Source organism: Chiloscyllium plagiosum, unplaced genomic scaffold (genome assembly GCF_037043375.1).
Source record: "Chiloscyllium plagiosum isolate Xiang-an unplaced genomic scaffold, Cpla_swu_hap1 HiC_scaffold_1, whole genome shotgun sequence".
NCBI lineage: Eukaryota > Metazoa > Chordata > Chondrichthyes > Orectolobiformes > Hemiscylliidae > Chiloscyllium > Chiloscyllium plagiosum.
The window spans coordinates 105,699,458-105,723,034 of record NW_028270139.1 but is presented as its reverse complement, the minus strand read 5'-3'; positions in this window follow the sequence as shown (position 1 = coordinate 105,723,034).

Here is a 23,577-nt window from a genome sequence, read left to right as displayed (position 1 = left end):
TGGGTGAACTTGCTGCATGGGTTGGTAACTGGGACTTCGGTGTTGTGGCCATTTTGGATACATGGATTGAGCATGGATAGGAATGGTTGTTGTGGGTTCTGGGATTTAGATGTTTCTTTAAGAACAGAGAAGATGGTAAAAGAGGGGGAGGTATGGCATTGTTAGTCAAGGACAGTATTACGGTGGCAGAAAGGATGTTTGAGGACTCATCTACTGAAGTAGTATGGGCTGAGGTTAGAAACAGAAAAGGAGAGGCCTCCAAATAGTTCCAGAGATGTAGGGGAAAGGAAAGCAAAGATGATTCTGGATGGGAGCGAGAGTAACAGGGTAATTGTTACGGGGTCTTTGACTTTCCAAATATTGATTGAAAATACTATAGTTTTAGATGGATCAGTTTTTGTTTAATGTGTGCAGGAGGGTTTCCTGACATAGTATGTCGACAAGCCAACAAGGGACAAGGCCACATTGGATTTGGTACTGAGTAATGAACGCAACCAGGTGGAGGTAGGTGAGCACTTTGGTGATAGTAACCACAATTCAGTTATGTTCACTTTACCGATGGAAAGGGATAGGTATATACCACAGGGCACGAGTTATAGATGGGGAAAAGCAATTATGATGTGATTAGGCATGTTTTAGGATGCATAGGATGGGGAAGGGGACTGCAGGGGATGGGCACAATTGAAACGTGGAGCTGATTCAAGGAACAGCTATTGTGTGTCCTTGGTAAGTATGTACCTGTCAGGCAGGGAAGAAGTGGTCAAGTGAGGGAGCGATGGTTTAATAAAGAAGTTGAATCTCCTGTCAAGAGAAAGAAGGGGGTTTACGTAAAAATAAGACTGAAGGCTCCTTTAAGGCGCTAGTGAGATCCAATTTAACCAGAAAAGATCTAAAGAGAGCTAAAAAGCCAGGAGGAGGCATGGGAAGCCTTTGTCAGGTAGGATCAAGGAAAACCCAAAAGCTTTCTACAAGTATATCAGGAACAAAAGAATGACTAGAGTAAGATTACAGGCAATCAAGGACAGCAGTGGGAAGCTGTGCGTGGAGTCTGTGGAGATATGGGGAAGCACTAAATGAATATTTTTCATCAGTATTCATATTGGAAAAAGACAATGTTGTCAAGGAGAGTACTGAGATACAGGCTACTAGACTAAACAGGATTAAGCTTCACAAAGAGGAGGTTTTAGCCATTCTGGAAAGTGTGAAGATAGATAAGTCCCCTGGGCTGGATGGGATTTATTGTAGGATTCTCTAGGAAGCCAGGGAGGAGATTACAGACCCTTTTGCTTTGATCTTTAGATTAGATTACATTACATTACATTACAGTGTGGAAACAGGCCCTTCGGCCCAACAAGTCCACACCAACCCGCCGAAGCGCAACCCACCCATACCCCTACATTTACCCCTTACCTAACACTATGGGCAATTTTGCATTCCCAATTCAACCAACCTGCACATCTTTGGACTGTGGGAGGAAACCGGAGCACCCGGAGGAAACCCACACAGACACGGGGAGAACGTGCAAACTCCACACAGTCAGTCGCCTGAGGCGGGAATTGAACCCGGGTCTCTGGCGCTGTGAGGCAGCAGTGCTAACCACTGTGCCACCATGCCACCCACTATGTGATCATTGTCTATAGGAATAGCGCCAGAAGACTGGAGGATAGCAAATGTTACCCCCTATCCAAGAAGGGGAGCAAAGACAACCCTGGTAATTATAGACCAGTGGGCCTTACTTTGGTTGTGGGTCAAGTGTTGGAAAAGGTTATAAGAGATAGGATTTATAAGCATCTGGATAGGAATAAGTTGATTAGGGATAATCAACATGGTTTTGTGAAGGGTAGGTCGTACCTCACAAACCTTATTGAATTCTTTGAGAATGTCACCAAACAGGTAGATGAGGGTAAAGCAGCTGATGTGGTGTGTATGGATTTCAGTCAGGCATTTGATAAGGTTCCCCACAGTAGGCTATTGGACAAAATATGGAGGAATGGGATTGAGGGTGATTTAGTGATTTGGATCAGAAATTGGCTAGCTGAAAGAAGACAGAGTGTGGTGGTTGATAGGAAATATTTATCCTGGAGTTCAGTTATGAGTGATGTATTGCAAGGATCTGTTTTAGGGCCACTGCTGTTTGTCATTTTTATGAATGACCTGGATGAGGATGTAGAAGGATGGGTTAGTAAATTTGCAGATGGCACTAAAGTTGGTGCAGTTGTGGATAGTGCTAAAGGATGTTGCAGGTTACAGAGGGACATAGATAACCTCCAGAGCTGGACTGAGAGGTGGAAATTGGAGTTTAATGCAGAAAAGTGTGAGGTGATTCACCTTGGAAGGAGCAACAGGAATAAAGATTACTGGGCTAATGGTAAGATTCTTGGTAGCGTAGATGAACAGAGAGATCGTGGCGTCCATGTACATAGATCCCTGAACGTTGCCACCCAGGTTGATAGGGTTGTCAGGAAGGATTTTGGTAGAGCAATGGAGTTTCGGAGCCATGAGGTCATGCTGCAGATGTACAAAGCTCTGGTGCAGCCACACTTGGAGTATTGCGTATAGTTCTGGTTGCTGCATTATTGGAAGGATGTGGAAGCTTTAGAAAGAGTTCACAGAAGATTTACCAGAATGTTGCCTGGTATGGAATGAAGGTCTTATGAGGAAAGGCTGAGGGACTTGAGACTGTTTTTGTTAGAGAGAAGAATGTTGAGAAGTGACTCAATTAAGATATATAAGAAAATCAGAAAGTTAGATAGGGTGGACAGTGAGAGCCTTGTTCCTTGAATGGTGATGGCTAGCATGAGGGGACATAGCATTAAAATTGAGGGATGATCAAAGTTTGTGCGAAGATTTGTAGCTCGGGTGCTCGTTGTTGTGGTTCTGTTCGCCGAGCTGGAAGTTTTTGTTGCAAACGTTTCATCCCCTGTTAGGCGACATCATCAGTGCTTGGGAGCCTCCTGCGAAGCGCTTCTTTGATGTTTCCTCCGGTGTTTATAGTGGTCTGTCCCTGCCGCTTCCGGTTGTCAGTTTCAGCTGTCCGCTGTAGTGGTTGGTATATTGGGTCCAGGTCGATGTGTTTGTTGATGGAGTTTGTGGATGAATGCCATGCCTCTAGGAATTCCCTGGCTGTTCTCTGTCTGGCTTGCCCTATGATAGTAGTGTTGTCCCAGTCGAATTCATGTTGCTTGTTGTCTGCGTGTGTGGCTACTAAGGATAGCTGGTCGTGTCGTTTCGTGGCTAGTTGATGTTCATGTATGCGGATTGTTAGCTGTCTTCCTGTTTGTCCTATATAGTGTTTTGTGCAGTCCTTGCATGGTATTTTGTACACTACATTTAATTTAAATGGTCATTTGATAAACATATGGATGATATGGAATAGTGTCAGTTAGATAGGCTTCAGATTGGTTTCACAGGTTGCACAACATCAAAGGCTGAGGTCTGTGACCCCACCACAGACCTCAGTGGGTTACCATTCGTCTTGTCTATTCAGTTTGAGTATTCATCTATTATTCTAACTCACTGTTTCCTGTCACTCAACTAATGTCTTAACCATTGAGATGCCCTCAATTCCATGGGCTTACAAATTAGGTGACAGTCTGTTGTGTAGGACTTTATCAAAAGTCTTAAGGAAGTCCTTATAAATAATATCTATCAACTTACCCCTGTCCACCACATTGCCACCTATTCAAAAAAACTCCACGAGTTTCTCAGGTACGACCTTCCCTTCATGAATCCATGTTGACTCTCTCTGGTTGGACATTTTTCAAGGTGATCAATTACCCTTGATTATAGACTCCAAAAATTCACTCACCTTAGATGTCAGGCTAACTGGTCTGTAAGTCCCTGGTTTTGCTCTGTCACCCTTCTTAAAGAACTGAGTGCCTTTCCATTCAGAGGGAAACTCCAGAATCCAGGGAACTCTGAAAGAATATGGTTAGGGCATTCTACCTCCTTTAATACCCATGGATGGAAACCATCGAGTCCTGAGGATTTGTCACTTTCCAGTTCCATTGATGTCCTCATTATTGATGATTTACTTAAGCTAATTTATTTAGACCGTTTCCTGATCCTCTGTTAATTTCTTTGGGACTTCCAGCAGGCAATCCTCCTTTTCTTCTACGAAGATTGAAGCAAAATAATCATTCAGTGTGTCTGCCTGTGGTCACTGACAATATCCATACTCTCAAACTTTAGTGGGCCAGTGGTACTCTTAACCAGCCACTTTCCCTTTATATACTGTAAAATCTCTTCCTAATGTCTTTTATATCCTTTACAAGTTTCCATTCATAGTCCTTTCAGGCACTCTTATAAGTTGCGTTGTGATGTTTTGTTGTTCTTTGTATTTATCCCATTCTGAGTGACCTGAACTGATTCTGTGCTGTACTGCGATATTAATCACAAAATCCTATATGCTTTGTTCCCAATTCATTCAGTTTGTCTTCCCACTTTCAAACATCTATGTATATGAAGCCTCAGGTCCTGCAACCGTACACTGTCTTTAGAACTGTGTCATTAAGTTTATTTCTTACACAAAATTGCATTGCCTCACAGTTCCATTTTAAATTTAATTCGCTACTTGTTTGCCCGTTCCGCTTGTCAATGTCTTGTTGAAGTCGGTTGGTGTCATCCTCACATTCAGTTAAACCTCTAAGTTATGAATCACCAATACGTTCTGATATTTTACCTTGTAAAATGTATATATATATATAAAAAAGTAGTCCCAGCACCAATCCTTAAAAACATCACTGCCTACCATCCACCTGTCTGAAAAATATTTTTTCCTAATTCACAATGAGTCTAGTCATGTGATTTGGGTGCAAGTTCGCTATTCTAAAGTATTAACTAAGCAGTCGTGAAACTCAAATTTGAATTTAAATCATAAATTCAAGAATAACCAAAATACAAGATCTGCTCCCAACAACACAGCACATAGATTTAGTCCCAATCAATGTGACCTTTCTGTGCTATTTAGACAGATAGTTCCATGAGGCAGTTTCAAGCTGTCTCTATTAATTTTCAGTGAAGCTGCTTTCCAGGAGAAATGACAAGAGCAGTGTTTAAATTTTGGTTAATAATTCACTGCATCTTGACATGGCTTATGAAATGAAAGGGTTCAGAATTATATTAGAAATTCCATGTAGTCTGAGTATTGTTTTTCTAATACAGAGTCCGAATTCATAAGTTAAAATATGAATAAAAATTAAAACAAATTCTCCTTAAGTGTCAATTTTTCTTGCAGAAAATGTATCTTTATTTAAAAAAAATTGTATTATCTGTCAGACACCTCCAAAATGTTGCCAAAAGGGAGGGAGGCAAAAATTGGAAACTATAGGCCAATTAGCTTGATATTTGTCACAGATTAGAAACGATCATTAAGACAATAATAGCTGGAAACTTGAAAAAAGACAACAAGATAATCATGAAGAAGGGATTTGGTAGTACTATTTCAAGATTCTCTTCAGGTTAACATTCTGTGGCAGTTAGGAAGGCAATGTTAGCATTCACTTCAAGAGGGCTAGAATACAAGAGCAGTAGAAGGCTCTGGTCAGATTGCATTTGTAATATTGTGAGCACTTTTGGGCCTCATATCTAAGGAAGGACATGCTAGCCTGGAGGAGGTCCAGAGGAGGTTTACAAGAAAGATCCTTGGGATAAAGGACTTATCATATGAGGAGCAGTTAATGATTCTGGTTCTGTAATGAGTGGAGTTTAGGAGGATGAGGGGGGATCTTATTGAAATTCACAGAATACTAAGAGGCCTGGATAGATTATACATGGAGAAGGTGTTTCCACTCGTAGGAGAGAATAGGACCCGAGAGCACAGCCTTAGAATGAAGAAATGACCGTTTAGAACTGAGATGAGGAGGAATTTCTTCAGACAGTGGGTAGTTATTCTGTGGAACACATTGACAAAATAGACTGTGGAGGCCAGTCATTGAGTGCATTTAAGGTGGAGATATATATATAGGCTCTTAATTAGGAAAGGGATTAAGGGTTACAGGGAGAAGGTAGATGAATGGGATTGAGGAACGTGTCAGCCATGATCAAATGGTGGAGCAGACTCAGTTGATCGAATGCCTAATTCTGCTCCTTAGGTCTTATATCTTAGGAAATCAACATGGTTTTTGTTTAAAGGAAAACATGTTTAACCAACATTATTGGTGTTTTTTGAAAGAGAAATAAAAGTTGTAGATAAACGGGTCTGAATGAAAATGGATTAGGAGATGGGTAAGTTATTAGGGGCAAAGGAACTGTAACATAGGAGGGAATGTGTAAAATGAGGGAATTATCTCCTGGAACTCAAGTGGAGCTTGAAAGTATCTCATAAGGGCATGAAGTTGAACCCTTGCCAGCTTTGATCCAAAATTAACTTCACAATGACAATACAAATTGACTGCCACTGTTACTGGTGGAGGAAGGTATCTTTAATTTTCTTTGGGGGCAGAGTACATTTTGTTAAAAATTGAGGCCCTGCTAGGGGCAATCACACTAATCACACAACGACTAATTCAGTACCATCTACCTGACATCAAATTACACTTTATGGCAGATCATTCATTGTCCAGTGGAGTGCCAGTGCCTATGGTGCAAGGGTACATGCAGCTGGTTCAGATGGATCATGCCCTGCTGTCCAGTTTCACCGTGGCCAACATAGATCTCCTAGTTTCCATATCAAGCTTTCCTAATGACTAGTTTGGTAATGGTGGTGAGTTGGTTGTTAACAAGCCATCTCTCAGGCAACACAATTGGGAATTTGCCACTGGCTAGTGAGAATGTCGCCATGCCACCTGAGCAAAAGGGGAAAGTTGTGGTGAGATGATCTCAGCAACAGGACTTTCCTACCACTCATCTCACCATAGCCCACACTGTTCAGAGCATGGTACATTCTGTTCTAAATTCAAGGTGAACAAAATGGTGCTGGGGAATAAAAATTAAAAGCAGTTTTGGGTTCGGCTGACTGAAGACTAAGGGGAAATAAGAGAATCCACAAGATGGGTAAAAGTGAAAGGAGAGCTCAAGGGTCTTTTAAATCCATAAGAAAAATATTGCTGTAATTGTATATACTACTACCAGCCAAAGATGAGACAAATCATCTGAGATGATGATAAGGTCTTTAAACATAGGACTAGGGAGAAGTGAGCAAGAAATCCACCATCTTGAAGTAAGGAAAGAGAAGATAAAGACAAGGAGACCAAGAGGAAAATAAAACAAGAACAAAGAATTATCCACTTATTGTGACAATGCTAGGACAACAAGTCTTGGGGTTATTGTTTGCTCTGCTTCCAACCTGCCTAAATAACCATGACAGGAGGTCACTTTTTCATCCCCCCCTTCCCCACACCCCCCCCCCCCAACTCCCACCCCCCCACCACCCCATGAACAGTACTAAATACAAACCCAGGAGCATATGAACCACTTTGGTCAGGCTTGTGGAGAAAGAGAACGAGGTGTTCTTAGCAGAATGCAAACTTACTTTGAGTAAACTACCTGATGTGAGAAATAGGCTTTATCCATAAATGTTCAGGGTCAAAGGACACTCCATGTCGGGTGGCCCTGTTCACCAGACAGCTGTCTCCTTCAGATGGAAGGTGGTCTAGAAGAGAACAAAGACCAGGGAAGAGCTCTCTAACATGGCTAAAGTTCAGGAAGTTACTTTCACAATTTTAATATGCAAATCGTCTGTTCATCCCCTGGTATTAGTGAACTATCCCCAATTGTCACAAATTGTATTTTTTTTCATATAATGCATAAATATCATATCTAAACTGCCACTTTATAACTATTTTAATAAACTATCAGAAAATTCATTGTGAATGGTTGTCTTTATTAGGTAACTGTGGTCCTGATACTCCAAAATCTAATAGATGTTCCTCTTAATAAGTTGAAACATTTGCTCAACTCAGCCCTTAGCCTTCTCAATTCTGGTGAATTCAGTCAGAGGATAAGTAATTTAAGCCCAGGAGTCCTGATATCATTCAGGTAAGTCTGTTCCATATTCCCTCCGAGACCAAGTATAGTGCCCGGAATAAATCACAGTAAACTATTTGGTCTGACCAAGATAAAACAAAGAATTGCACATGCAGTAAATCAAAACAAAAACAGAAATTGCTGGAGAAACTCAGCAGGCGTGGCAGCATCTATAAAGAGAAAGCAGAGTTAATTTTTTGAGTTCCATGACCATTCTTCTGAAAAGTTCTGGCAATAGGAAAATATTTTCAGAAGCTATGCTCTCGATATAAAGGTAAGCATTCCAGGAGCCATTTTGATTATTTCCTTGACCTGCTCATGAAATTTCTTGATCAATATACCTAAAAATACCTAGACTTTGGCCCTTTGGGGTGGCATGATGGCTCAGTGGTTAGCACTGCTACTTCACAGTACTAGCGTCCCAGGTTTGATTCCAGCCATGGGCAACTCTCTGTGTGGAGTTTGCACATTCTACCTGTGTCTGCATGGGTTTCCTCCCACAGTCCGAAGATGTGCAAGTCAGGTAAATTGCCCATAGTGTTAGGTGCATTAGTCAGAGGGAGATCGTTCTGGGTGGGTTACTCTTCAGAGGGTCAATGTGGACTGGTTGGGCCAAAGGGCCTGTTTCCACACTGTGGGGAATCTAATCTAGCTCTTCATCATTTAGAAATTATCTTGTTGTATCTCTTTTAAAGCCAAAGTCGAAGTTTGCACATTTGCCTAAATTGAAATCTGTTTCTCAGAATACTGACATCTAAAACATTTCACCATTCACTGCCTTCATCTGCCTGAGTTTTAAACTCTGCAATTCCCTAAACTGTTCATTCTCCTCGCCCTTGTGTCCTTTAAAGATGGTTCTTAAAATCTAGCCAAACTCTTCATTTCCCCTTATGTGGTTTGGCATCAAATTTTGTTCAATAACTGCCTTGACCTTTGACTACATTAAAGCGCCATTAAATCACAAGTTGTCATTACACACAGATTATTTCAAAGTAATTTGGTGACCTGCAATAATGCACAAACCTGTGCTCCACTACGTTTTACATCCACCATGAAAAGCAATTGATCAGAACAATTCACCTGCTATCAACTTTGGCTAAATTAGTCACATTTTTTTGCGACTCAGCTGAATGACCATATTTTCAGCATCTCGGTTCTCAGGAGGATCTTTGTTACATTTGATTCCACCCCACGTGCAATAGAACTAAAATGGCCTAAATTTCAAACCATTCCTGTAGTTAGCTGCATTCACCATTCCTGCATGTGGCAAAATAAGTCATTTAAGTCAAACCGCTTGTGAATAAAGAAATGTCAAAAATATATTATCACTTTTTGAGTCATCTACTTATACTTTCAAATGACATGCTGCTTCTGTTTTGCTTTGGATGTGAATTGCCAGCTAGTAGGAAAGCTGAGCTAAATAGTCCTGCATGGTTTTCAAAAATCAATAACTGGATTAGTCTTTGTTGACGGATAGTGTTCAATGAGCCAGCTGAACTGAGCCATGTCAAAGCCGTTTCTTTATTAGAACCTGGTAGAATCATTTTACTTTTTATTGATTACTGGTAAACAGGAATCAAGAATTGGCATCCCGTACCATACCATGAATGGCAAACAGTATCAGATGTAAACTAGCTGGCTGATTCTCTCTTATTCATTTTGTGGCCTACAACAAAAGTTAGTAGGAACTCCATTAATGTGCCTTGCTTTCAATTTTCCATTTTAATATCACAGAATAAAGCAGTAATTGTGCAGGTCTGTCAGTACACACTCAGATAGCTGGTTATCATTTGGCGGTCATTGTTATTTTATTCTGGAAAAATGCTGATCGCTTGCAGTTCCACCACAAGTCTGATAAAAAGATAATTAAGATTCAGAGATCATCACCGTAGTGTGACAAGTAACAAGGATCAGGTGCTGCTTCCAAGTCATTTAATTACAGAAATCAATGAAGGCTTAGAGGGGTATATTGAAGAAAAAATGAACCTAGCTTGACCTACATTTTCTGGGCTCATGTTAGATTTAAGATTGGTAATAGCAGAGTGGGGAATCTACTGAGTTTTTGAAACAGAATATGCGCAGCAGAGACCTGGTCTGAGCATCAAATGATGCTACATTGACTTAAAGAAATGTCTCCATAGTAACAATGTATTTTCACTAAGTGCCTATGTAATGCATTTGGAAACAGTATTAGACATAAATTAAAACAATTCATAACAATCCTCTGCATATATACAATATTTTTTTAAAAAAATCAATGAAAAGGCTAGTATTCAATGGTCAACGCTAACTGTACATGAGATTGTGGTGGAGAGTTACTTTCTTGAACCACAGCAGATGTTGATGTAAACACAATGCTTTTACTTGTGGAGTCTGAGGACTTTGACCTAGTAATAGTGTTTGCATAGTGACACTGTTCCAAGTCAGGACGATGCGTGACGTGGAAGGGAATACGGAAGTTGTGGTTTATGTAAAAACCGTCCTTTTGGAGTCATAATTTTGGAAGATACAGTCAGTTCTCCTATAATGTGATAGCTACATTCTTGTGCAATCCTGTATTACAAGAAAATTGTGTAATCGCAGCACCATTTAGACTAATGGGGCTGGAAATCGCATTATAACCAATACATATTTTACAAGTTCACGCTTCAGAAACAGTGTCTCCAATCACCAATCACTTTATAGCAAATTCACATTAATGAAACACGCGTCATAGCAGAATGAACTGTATTGTCAAAAAAGACTTGAAGCGTTGCTTCTTCAGATGTTGATCTTGCAGATGGTATGCGGTAGAGTTGTAGTGCGCTAAGGTGGAGATGGTAGTGAAAAAGTGTTGCTCACTGCTGTTGGAGCTGCATCCATGCAAGAAAGTCAGACTAATGATTTAAGTTTTGTTGGTGAGGTGAGAGTGACTGCACTTAACATCAAGGTGGCAATTGACCAGATGTGGCACCAAGGAACTCGAGCAAATCTGGGGTCAATTGAAATCAATGGAAAGCCTCTCCCCTGGTTGCAGTCATACCTGGCACTAAAGAAAAAGGTTGTGGCCATTGGAGTTATTTCACCTCCATGACATCGCTGTCAGAGTTCCTTCAGGTAGTGTCCTCGGCTCAACCACCTTCAGCTGCTTTGTCAATGATCTTCTTGCTATCGTACAGGCAGAAGTGGGAATCTTTGTTGATTTCTACACAATGTTCAGCACCATTTGCAACTCTTCAGATACCGAAATAGTCAATGTTAAATGCAACAAGATCTGGACAATGTCCAGGCTTGTGCTGACAAGTGACAAATAACATTAATGACACACAAACACCAGGCATTGATCATCTATTGTCAGAGATGATCAAATTAACATTCCTTGACATTCAATAACATTACCATCATTAAATCTCTGACTATCAACATCCTAGGAGTTACCATTGGCCAGAAACTTAACTAGACTCAACATATACACAGCAGCAACAAGAGCAGGTCAGAGGCTAGGAATATTGCTCAGTGTGACTCACCTCCTAACTCCCTGAAGCCTGTTTGCCAAAAACAAGGAGTATTATGGAATACTCCCCACTTGTCTGGATGTGAATAATTCCAATAATATCCAAGAAGGACAATGCAGGTTACTTGATTGGCACCACATCCACTCCCTTTGCCACCAAGGCTCAATATCAGCAGTTTATTCTGTTTACAAGATAAACTGCAGAAGTTCATCAAAGATCCTTAGCTAGTTCACTCCAAGCCCATGATCACTTCCATCTAGAAGGACAAGGGCAGCAGGTGCTTGGGAATACTACCACCTATGAGTTCCCCTCCAAACCACTCACCATCGTGACTGTGGAATGTAACCTTCAGCGTTGTTCCTTTTGTGTTGCTGGGTTAAAATCCTGAAATTCCTTTCCTAACACTATTGTGGATCTACTACAGTATATTGACTACAACGGTTCAAGAATAGGTCATCATCAAATTCTCAAGGGCTACTGAGGACAGACAATAAATGCTGGACAGCCAGCGATGCTCACACTCCATAATGAATAACAAAAGGTTTTGAATAGTTGGGGGTTTTGTCATTGATGACAGCATATTCATTCTGGGTCGTGTTCTTCTAACCACAGTATTTATACGGCACCATCAGTTAAATCTCTGAACAATAGTGGACTCTGGATGTTGATAGTGCAGAATTTGATGCTGGTACTGTTGTTGAATGCTAAGGGGAGATGGTTAGATTCTCTGTAATGGAGGCAGCTGTTGCCTCTATTATAACAACGAACCATAATCTGAAAATACTGACATTTTTATCACTTAATTCCAAGTTATATTTTGTTTTTTTATAAAGAGGACTACTATAGAGGCAAAATCACTGAAGGTATAATTTCAGTGTCTCACAGGCAAACGACCTGTGTATGTGTACGTGTATGGAATGAGCTGCCAGAGGAAGTGGTGGAGGCTGGTGCAATTGCAACATTTAAAAGGCATTTGGATGGGTATTTGAATAGGAAGGGTTTAGAGGGATATGGGCTACGTGCTGGCAGGTGGGACTAGATTGGGTTGGGATATCTGGTCGGCATGGACGAGTTGGACCGAAGGGTCTGTTTCCGTGATGTACATTTCTATGACTCTATGACCTGATGCTGCCAGACCTGTTGAGTTTCTCCAACATTCTCTGTGTTTAATTTAATCTATCATTACAAAGACAAGATTAGTATGCAGTAGAGATTGAAGAATTGTTTGCATGCTCCTTCATACTCCTGTCTTCTTGAATCAGTTGCAATTAAAACACTAAACCAATAACTGCAAAATACAACACTACGTAATACAATGAACACACTTCATTGCTTTACATTAATGGGCTGTCAAAAACTATTGATTTGGATTTATAACAGCATAACATAAAAATAAATGGTCAATACTAATATTTTGCAGGTGCTTTTTCAATTTTTAAGCATCCCAACTTGAAAATAGCATATGAAAATCCAACATTTCGTGGAATCATAAAATTGTTGCTGCATAAAAAATAACCATTGGATCCATTTTGTCTGCGCTGGGTGTCCAAATGAGCAAATCACTTGGTAACACTCTTTTCCCTGCTGCCCGTACCCATGCAAAACAGTTTTATTCCCTTTATAATGTTTCAGTTGAACCTGAATCCATCAGGGTTTCCGGCAGCACAGTCTAGACATTAACTACTTGTTGCGTGCCAAAGTTTTGCTTTTGCGTTCTTTTCCCATTACTTTAAACGTATGCCCACCCATTCTCAATCCCTTCACAAGTGGGAACATTTTCTCCCTATTTGTCCTGTCCAACCCCTTCAATGATTTTGAATACTTCTATTAAATTTCCTCTCAGTCCTTTTCTCTCCACAGAAAACTATCCCAACCTCTCTAATCGACCATCATAACTGAAGTTTCTAAACATTGGAACCAGTCTCTTGAAGCTGGTCTGCATTCCTTCTCTGTGTTCAAAATATTCCAAAAGTGCATTGCCAAGAACTGGATGCAATTCATCAACAGAGTTTGAACTATTATTTTATATAAACCAACCATTGTCTTCTTGAGCTTGTACACAAAATCCTTTGTATTAAAGTTGGAAACTGTATGCTTTGTAAACCATTTTCTTAATCAGTCATCTTGCCTTTAATCAAATATGCACATATACACCAAAGTGCCTTCATCGCTGCACCCTGTTAGAACTGTATCCTTTAGTTTACGTTGTCTTTCCATGAATCATTTCTTAATTCTCTAAACTGAACTTCATCTACCTGTCCCCTACTTCACTAACTTATCAATACCTATTTGAAGTCCTACAATATTCTCCTCACACTTCATAATGCTTTCCAAGTTTTGTATCATCCACAAGCAATGAAATTGTACCCTGTGCACAAGGACTATGTCTTTGATATACTGTATATCAATAACAAAACAATGTTTCCAATGTTATCCCCTGGGAGCTCATTAAAACTTTCTCTAAACAAAAAATTGCTTTCTGTTTCCTGTCACTCAGCCAATTTCATATCCATGTTGTTATGGTCCTTTTCATTCCATGAGCTATAATTTTGCCAGATCTGTTGTGTAGCACTGTACCAAATACCTTGTGAAATTCTATATACAGCACAGTACAGGAAGGTTGTGGCCTAGTGGTATTATCACTAGACTGTTTATCTAGAGGCTCTGATAATATTCTGGGGACCCAGGTTCAAATCCTGTCATGGGCGTCGGTGGAATTTGAATTCAATCAAAAAAAAACAATCTGGAATTAATAGTTGCCATGAATCCATTATTGATTGTTGGAAAACCAAATTACTTCACTAATGTCCTTTCAGAAAGGAAACTGCCATCCTTACCTACTCTGGCCTACATGTGACTCCAGACCCACAGCAATGTGGTTGACTCTTAACTGACCTCTGGGCAATAAATGCTGGCCTAACTTAGTGATACACTCATCCCATGAACCAATTTTTTAAAAAACTACATTGCCCTCATCATTTCTCTCTGTTGCTTCTTCAAAGAGGTTTCAGCAAGTTAGCTAAAAATGCTTTTCCCTTAAAAAATCAATACTAGGTTTTCCTTAATTAACCCACATTTACCCATTGATGATTGTTTTTCGAAGCTTCTCTACCACACAGGTCAAACTGATTGGTACATAGTTGGCAGGTTTATATTTACACTCCTTTTTTTAAAAGAAACCATTAATATTTGCAATTCTCTAATCCTCTGCTACCACAAAGACTCAGAAAATTTTATTTTGAAACTGAACCCAATTGCTTTGATGTTTAATGTTTATCCATGCTATCAGCCAAATGCATGCATTAGCGTTCTTCAATTATATTCAATCTTGTCAACCAAATGGTTTTCTTTCAAATCATTATTCCCTTTCTGCTACAGTGTATATACTGAGATAGGCAAGTGGTATTCACTGGTTTTGAAGAATCTTTGTTTATATAATCTGCTTTGTGTTTATTCTCATCTCTTTTGACAACACATGTATCAAACTGTATACAGTTAATAAAAAAGTATATGGTGTTTAATAAAAATATTTTTTGGTTCATTCTCACCCATCACCACAGCTGCCACCCAGAAAATGGTTTTGGATAGTGAGGAACAAGGAACTTTTTCCTTTCTCTAACCTCGGTCATTGTACTTTAAAAAAATGGAATGTTTCAACTTTGTTTTTGACTGAGGTCAGTTATTTCAACTTTGAAAACAAACCAAAATTTTTTGAAGATGGGTCACTGGACTCAAATGTCAACTCTGCTTTCTCTCCAGAGATGCTGCCAGACCTGCTGAGCCTTTCCAGCAATTTCTGTTTTTTTTTCAAACCTATGGTTTCTTCATTTCTACAGCTCACAGCCATAATGGCCTTGAATTTCCATGGTGGCTGGGTGAGGACGTGGCCAAGATCTAGATACACTATGTTCTGCCTTCTGCTGCCAGTTTGGGTCAGGGCTTTGTTTAGGGCAGAATTGCCAGCTGACTCTGGAAGGCACAAGGTCATGGGAGAAAATTCCATACCAAGAAGTTGCTCAACTATGACCTTCCTTTCCAATCTGGAATCTGAGTAATAGATATGTAGTTCTCCTGGAGCTCTCAGACGTAATAATTGGTTTTTGAACCCTCAGAACGTTTATCAGATCCATACTGGTGAGTATCCTAAAATGTGGGTTTTTTTGTGAACAGAGCACTGGTTGCACCTTCAGCAGCTGGCCAGTGCTTCGTTTTCCCTCTCTACTCTTCGGGCTGGTGTCATGGGTATTGATCTGTCAAACGTAAATGAGGTGGACTATCCCTGGCTACGTTGAGCTTTGAATAATCAGTCGTCAGACTTCTGGCAATGAGGGGCTTTGCCTTTTTGGGTGCTGGATATTTAAGTCTCAATCACAAACTATGCTTCACGGAACAAAATTATTAAAACATCAATATTTCATGAATATTTATTTAGAGTAAAAATTGGGGCAATTGGTGTCATCCAGCACGATCTTGAGATTCATCATTCCCAACTAGTGTCAGTTCTAATAACTCAGGCTCAGAGTAATGATAGGCTAAAGCTATATGTTCATTTTTAATAAACTCCGGGTTAAAACAGATGAATAATCTTAGATGATTTGACTATGTCCATTCCCCTCTTATTAAAGTCATAAAATGGCCTTTGATCCTATGCAAGACATTGCAAATTCATCATGCTCTATGTTTAGAGATTAATTCTGATTTCCTTCCTCATGCCTGATACGTGGCCAGTTCTTGCAGGAGCACAAGCCAAGCTTTTGCAATCAAATTTATGGATGTGCCTTGCAGGGAGAAAATTCAGAATTATACATGAAATACATCTCAAGTTTTATTTAACATGAATCATTCATCTGCCCAAACAATTTTTAAAATTATTTTTGGTTGACGATATGTGCTCATTGAGATGAAAGATGTTAGTCCTGCAGTACTGAATAATTTCACAATTCAGGCATCCATACAATGAAACGCTTGCTGTCAGTAAGACACGATCACAGCACTGAGAAGAAAAGACCTCAGTAAAAATGAGCTGGCAGTGGAAGCATTATAAGTAGATCTAAAGAAGAATAAAAATTGGAATAGTTATTTTTTATTATTTCATGGGATATGAATGTCACTAACTAGACCATTTATCACCCATCCACAAAATCCCAGAGGGCATTTAAAAGATAACTACATTGCCTTGGGTCTGGAGGCACATGTAGGTTAAACTAAGTGAGGACAGCAGATTTTCTCTCCAGAAGGATGTTATGGTCAGATGCAAATTGAATCCAGAATTCTTGGTTGTACTGAGATAATGGAGGGGATACAAAGTTATAAAGATTATAAAGAGAAGCATGTCAGAAAATAATTTGATATTAATAAGAGATTTCAAGTTTCACAAAGATTGGAAGAATTTGAATTGCTGAAGTTCTAACAGCAACACGTTTCTAGAATATACTTGGCATGGTTTTTCTAGAACAATGTGTTACAGAAACAACAATGCCCATAGAGCTAGATTAGATTTAGTGATGTGTAACTAGACAGAAATAATTAGTTCAAAACAAAATACTGTGAATGTTGTAAATCCAAGCTAAAGACACAAAATACTTAGCAGAAATACTCAGAATACCAGACTAACTTGGTATACCAGGGCTTGGTACAGAGACAGGATTACCTCTTCCCCAGGACTAGAGTTGGAGACTACAACACCAGACCAAGCCAAGTTGCCACCTGGGTCAGTGTAATCTCAACCCATCTAGGGGAATGCAAACCAGTGCAGAGGGTTTATCAATGACTCCTCCTCACCCCTGCCCCCCCAACCCGGCCAGCTGAATTGCCGCTATCTAGTCTTTGATACCTCACACTCACTCCATCTCTGCTACTGTACCCACCTGCCAAAAAGTCTTAAGCTCTACCATTCTATTGCCCTGCAATAGCTTGTCTCAGTCATTGTCACCTATCCCGACGTTCAGCATCACCAACCCTGAATTCCTTCTGTGTTGCTTACTCACTCATTCAGAATAATTCCCCTCCTGTCCTGAATAACAGAAGAATAAGTCATATCACCCACTTTCATCTCTGTCAAAATCTGACTGTCACACACTCCAGGCATAAAGCAGCCTACAGGAAGACAGAAAGAGTGAAGGTGGATAGTGGGCTCATTAATGGCCAGTTCCTTACCTCTTATACGGAGAGGGTCTTTATTCTGACTGCCCTGCATAGTTGAAGGATGCATCCAAGTTCTGAACTAGTATTGTGTCACCGTATCAGGAGTCCCTAAATGAAAGGTCTCTTACAGAGTCATAGAGTCAGACAGCATGGCAACAGACCCTTCAGTCCAACTCGTCCATGCTGACCAAGTTTCCCAATCTAAACTGGTCTCATTTACCTGTGTTTGGCCCAATCCCTGTAAACTTCTATTCATGTACTTGCCAAATGTCTTTTAAATTTTGTCTCTGTACCTGTATCTTTTACTTCCACTGGCAGTTCATTCCATGTACAAGCCACCCTCTGTGTGAAAACATTGGCCCTCGGGTCCCTTTTTAATCTTTCTTCTCTCACCTGAAAAGTATGTCCTCTAGTTTTGAACTGTCCTATCCTAGGGAAAAGACATTTGTTACTCATCTTATCTATGCTCCTCATGGTTTTATAAATCTTTGTAAGGTCACCCCTCAACTTCTTACACTCCAGCGAAAAACATCCCAGCCCCTCCTTATAACTTAAATCCTTCAGTCCCAGTAACATCCTGGCAAATCTTTTCTGACTCCTCTACAATTTAACAATGTCCTTCCTGTAGCAGGGTGACCAGATTGTGCACAGTACTCCAAATGTGGCCTCACCAACATCCAGTACATCCGCAACATGGCATCCCAACTCCTACACTCAACAGTCTGAGCAATGAAGGCAAGAGTGCCAAACACCTTCTTAAACATTCTGTCTACCTGTTACATAACTTTCAAAGAATTATGTACATGAACCCCTAGGTCTCTCTGTACAACAATACTGCCCAGGACCCTACCATTTACTGTATAAGTCCTGCCCTCGTTTGTTGTATCAAAATGCAACACCTCACATTTATCCAAATTAAACTCCATCCACCACTCCTCGGCCAAATGCCCAATTGACCATGATCTCTTTGTAATCTTAGATAACCTTCTTCACTATCCACTGTACCACCAATTTTGGTGTCATCTGCAAACTTACCAACCATGCTTCTGAAATTCTCATCTAAATGATTTATCCAAATGACAAACAACAGTGGATGCAGTATTGATTACTGTGGAATACCACTGATCACACACCTCCAGTCTGAAAAACAACCCTCCACCATCACCCTCCATCTCCCATTGTCAAGCCAATTTTGTATCCAGTTGGCAAGCTCTCCCTGTATCCCATGTGTTCCAAGTTTACTAATCAGTTTACTAAAAAGGTTTTATTAAACTCCATATACTATTCATCTATCGTCCTGGTCACATCTCCAAAAAACTCATTCAAGTTTGTGAGACATGATTTCCCTTGCACAAAGCCATGCTGATTATCCCTAATCAATCCTTGCCTCTTCAAATGTATAAATTCTATCTCTCAGAATCTCCTCCAACAACTTCTCCACAACTGATGTCAGACTCACAGGTTTATAATTCCCAGGCTTCTTCTTACAGCCTATTTTACTGAAAGGCACAACATTAGCCACTCTCCAGTTCTTTAGCGCATCATCCGTGGCTGGGGATGATACAAATATATCTGCTAAATGCCCTGCAATTTCCTCCCTAGCTTCCCACAACATCCTGGGGTATAGCTGCTCAGGTCCCAGACATTTATCCACCTTTACATTTTTAAGGCCTCCAGCACGTCCTCTTCTGTCATGTGGACTGTTTTCAAAACATCAATATTTATTTTTTCCCAAAGCTCCATGTCTTTCACCACAATAAAACCTGACATGAAATATTCATTTAGTGTCCCTTCTATCTTGTGTGGTTGCACACAAAGATGACCTTGGTGATCTTTAAGGGGTTCTATTCGCTCCCTAGATGCTTTTTGCTCTTAATGTACTTAATCTCTTTGGATTCTCTGTAGCCTTATCTGTAAAGGATACCTCATATCCCTCTTGGCCTCACGATTTACCTCTTAAGAATGCCCCTACTTTGCTTATACTGTTCAAAGGATTCATTTGATCCCAGTTATCTATACCTGACATATGCCTCCTTCTTAATCTTGACCAGAGCCTCAATATCTTTATTTGTCCATTGTTCCCTACTTGCCCTTCTCTCTAACTGCATCTAAACTCCCATTATCTCACTTTTGAAAGCCTCCCTCTTGCTATTACCTCTTTACCTGCTCAAAATCTACCCCAATTAACTTATGATAGTGCCTGTATCATACCTTCAAAATTGGGCTTCCTCCAATGTAAAACTTTAACTTGCAGACAAGGCCTATCGTTTTCCAAAAGTATTTTAAAACTAATAGAATTAGCTGATGACTATTACAAGCTTCTTAACTTTGTGTCTGCACTAAACGGCCCTGCATTATGGTAAACCTGGGATTTCTGCCCAAGAGGCAAGGGAAAGCAAGATAGGAATGCTGTGAGCATTCAGATGGGCTAAACGTGAGCACAAAGAGAGCAAGAAAAGTGCCTGGAGATGTAGCATGGTTCAATCCACAGGTGGTGGGGGGGGGGTGTCTCTGAGCGTACAGTGTCCTTGCTACCGCATCACAATGTTAGTTGGCAGTGTACACTGAGGTGCAACTTTGGAGTGCGGACTCATACTGTAACTGGATTAGAGATTGCCATGTGGGTTCTGGTGGGATTGCTGGTTGGTTTGTTATATACCAGCACCCTGCTTCTGACATTGGGCTTATGTGGTGAGATGTGGTGTGGTGAGAAACACAGGAGGTAGATATTTCAGAGGCAAAGGAAACACTGATTTTATTAAAACAAGCAAAATTGAAAATATGTACAATAACTGAAAAAGAAAATGAATATTAAGAAAGAAAACAATGTTATGGATCAAGCAAAGTGAATCTTACCTGACAGCCAACTATCACCCCAGTTAACTCCTGCAGCCCCGACTAACTGTAGGTTTAAAATGACAGAGAGCTGTTAATTACGGGTGACAGGGGAAAGGGGGAGAGGGAGAGAGAAAATGCTAATCCAGGTCTAACTCTGCTTCCCTTCCCCACGGGTGCCCTGCACTGTCAGCCCTGAAGCCCACTCTTCCTACCCTGTCTAAGTGAGTTGGGACAGAGGATCTTGATGATGTTATGCTCAACCCTGAATTGGCTTCTGTCAGCTTGGATGGTGGTGGGTGTTGCTGGCACTACCCCAGTCGGTATCTCAGCTCTCTGGTCGCTTTGGTCGCTTCTCATCAGTATCTGGAGGTTCGTGGATGAGAAGATCGTTTGCTCTCTTTCTTTCTCTGAATCTGTGATGGTTACAGTCTGTGACTCACCGTGACAGGCTGCAGCTGATTCTCTCCACTCTGGTCAACCTTCTCGCTGAAATGAACCTCCCTTAGAGATCGGGGTTCCCCAGTGACACTGAATCTCAGTTTCCCTTATCTGTTGTCAAATCTGGGTTTGATGACTGAGCTGGTGTTCCTCCTCTCAAAACTAAATGAGCCTCCTGATTAATAGATGAGGTATGAATAGTTTTCCATTTAAAATGAGTGTGTTTCCGATAGTTTTCTCTTGGATGGATGTAGGTTAAAGTTTTGCTGGTAATGTAAGGCCTTCACATTCAACAACAAACAGATTTGCATGGTGTGCAATGGCGTGGAATTCTCAGTACCTCTGTGTCCAAGCAAATGATTAAAAGTTGATTAGATTTGTATTTTTGTAGGCTCCAGAATGTATCGGTTGTTTGCTCTGCAATCTGGTGTTCATCGTCTTTCTGCTGAGGCATTTGTGGGGGTCTTCCCAAGCTGAACCTCTGTTCCAGACAGCTGCTCTTAGGCTTAACTAGTCAATATATATTGCCACAGTACCCTTCCACTGACACTCTCATTCGTTTGGCTGAACTGGTCCTCACCCTTGATAATTTCTCCTTCGAGTCCTCCCACCTCCTCCAGACCAAAGGGGTAGCCGTGGGCACCCGCATGGGACCCAGCTATGCCTGCCTCTGTCGGCTACCTAGAACAGTCCACCTTCCGTACTTACACCGACACTACTCCCCACCTCTTCCTCCACTACATTGATGACTGCATTGGCGCCACCTCCCACGAGGAGGTTGAGCAGTTCATCAACTTCACCAACACAATCCACCCCGACCTTAAATTTACCTGGACCATCTCTGACACCTCCCTCCCCTTCCTGGACCTCTCTATCTCCATCAATGACGACCGACTTGACACTGACATTTCTTACAAACCCACTGACTCCCACAGCTACCTGCATTGCACCTTTTCCCACCCTACCTCCTGCAAAAATGTTATCCCATATTCCCAATTCCTCCGCCTCCGCCGTATCTGTTCCCAGGAGGACCGATTCCACCACAGAACACACCAGATGGCCTCTTCTTTAAAGACCACAATTTCCCTTCCCACGTGGTTGAAGATGCCCTCCAACACATCTCGTCCACATCCTGCATCTCTGCCTTCAAACCCCACCCCTCCAACCGTAACAAGGACAGAACCCCCCTCGTCCTCACCTTCCACCTACCAACCTTCGCATAAACTGCATCATCCACTGACATTTCCGCCACCTACAACAGACCCCACCACCAGGGATCTATTTCCCTCCCCAACACTTTCCCACTTTCCGCAAAGACCGTTCCCTCCGTGACTACCTGATCAGGTCCACGCCCCCCAACAATCCACCCTCCCCGCCTGGCAGCTTCCCCTGCCACCGCAGGAATTGCAAAATCTGCGCCCACACCTCCTCCCTCACCTCCATCCAAGGCCCCAAAGGAGCCTTCCATATCCACCAAAGTTTTACCTGCACATCCACTAATATCATTTATTGTATCCGTTGCTCCCGATGCGGTCTCCTCTACATTGGGGAGACTGGATGCCTTCTTGCAGAGTGCTTTAGGGTACATCTTTGGGACACCCGCACCAATCAACCCCACCGCTCCGTGGCCCAACATTTCAACTCCCCCTCCCACTCTGCCGAGTACATGCAGGTCCTGGGCCACCTCCATAAATACTCCCTCACCACTCGACACCTGGAGGAAGAACGCCTATCTTCCGCCTCGGAACTCTTCAACCCCAGGGCATCAATATGGGGTTTCCTCATTTCCCCTCCCCCCACCTTACCCCAGTACCAAACTTCCAGTTCAGCACCATTGTCATGACCTGTCCCACCTGACAATCTTCTTTCCCACCTATCCACTCCAGCCTCCTCTCTGACCTATTACCTTCATACCCACCCCCACCCAACTATTGTACTCTTAGCTACCTTCTCCTCAGCCACACCCCCTCCCATTTATCTCTCCACCCTAGAGGCCCCCTGCCACCGTTCCTGATGAAGGGCTTTTGTCCGAATCGTCAATTGTCCTGCTCCTTGGATGCTGCCTGACCTGCTGTGCTTTTCCAACACCACTCTGATCTAGCAATACATAATGCCTAGTCTGTGTCAGCTAGAGAGCTCAGTGACTCTCAGTTCAAATGTGAATTTCACAAACTCCTGTCCCAAGTTCAGGGGGTTTAATTCCAGGGTATCTGATGGGGATTTTTGCCCCACCTTACAGTTCTTAGACGCTGGCATATTTTGGATGCCAATGCCAATGAAGACATTATGCGTATGGATGGTGCGAATGCGGCATTCCCACATATTTTGGTCCTGGTGTTCAATATAGAGACCCCTCGGAGAAATTGGTAAGCTGAAGTCAGCAGATACTTGTTCTTACTTCAAGATGGTGCTTTCCTTCATTGGTCAGAGTATTGAGTACAGGTGTTGGGAGGTCATGTTGCGGCTGTACAGGACATTGGTTAGGCCACTGTTGGAATATTACGTGCAATTCTAGTCTCCTTCCTATCGGGAAAATGAAACTTGAAAGGGTTCAGAAAAGATTTACAAAGATGTTGCCAGGATCTGAGCTACAGGGAGAGGCTGATTAGGCTGGGGCAGTTTTCCCTGGAGCGTCGGAGGCTGAGAGGTGACCTTATAGAGGTTTACAAAATTATGAGGGGCATGGATAGAATAAATA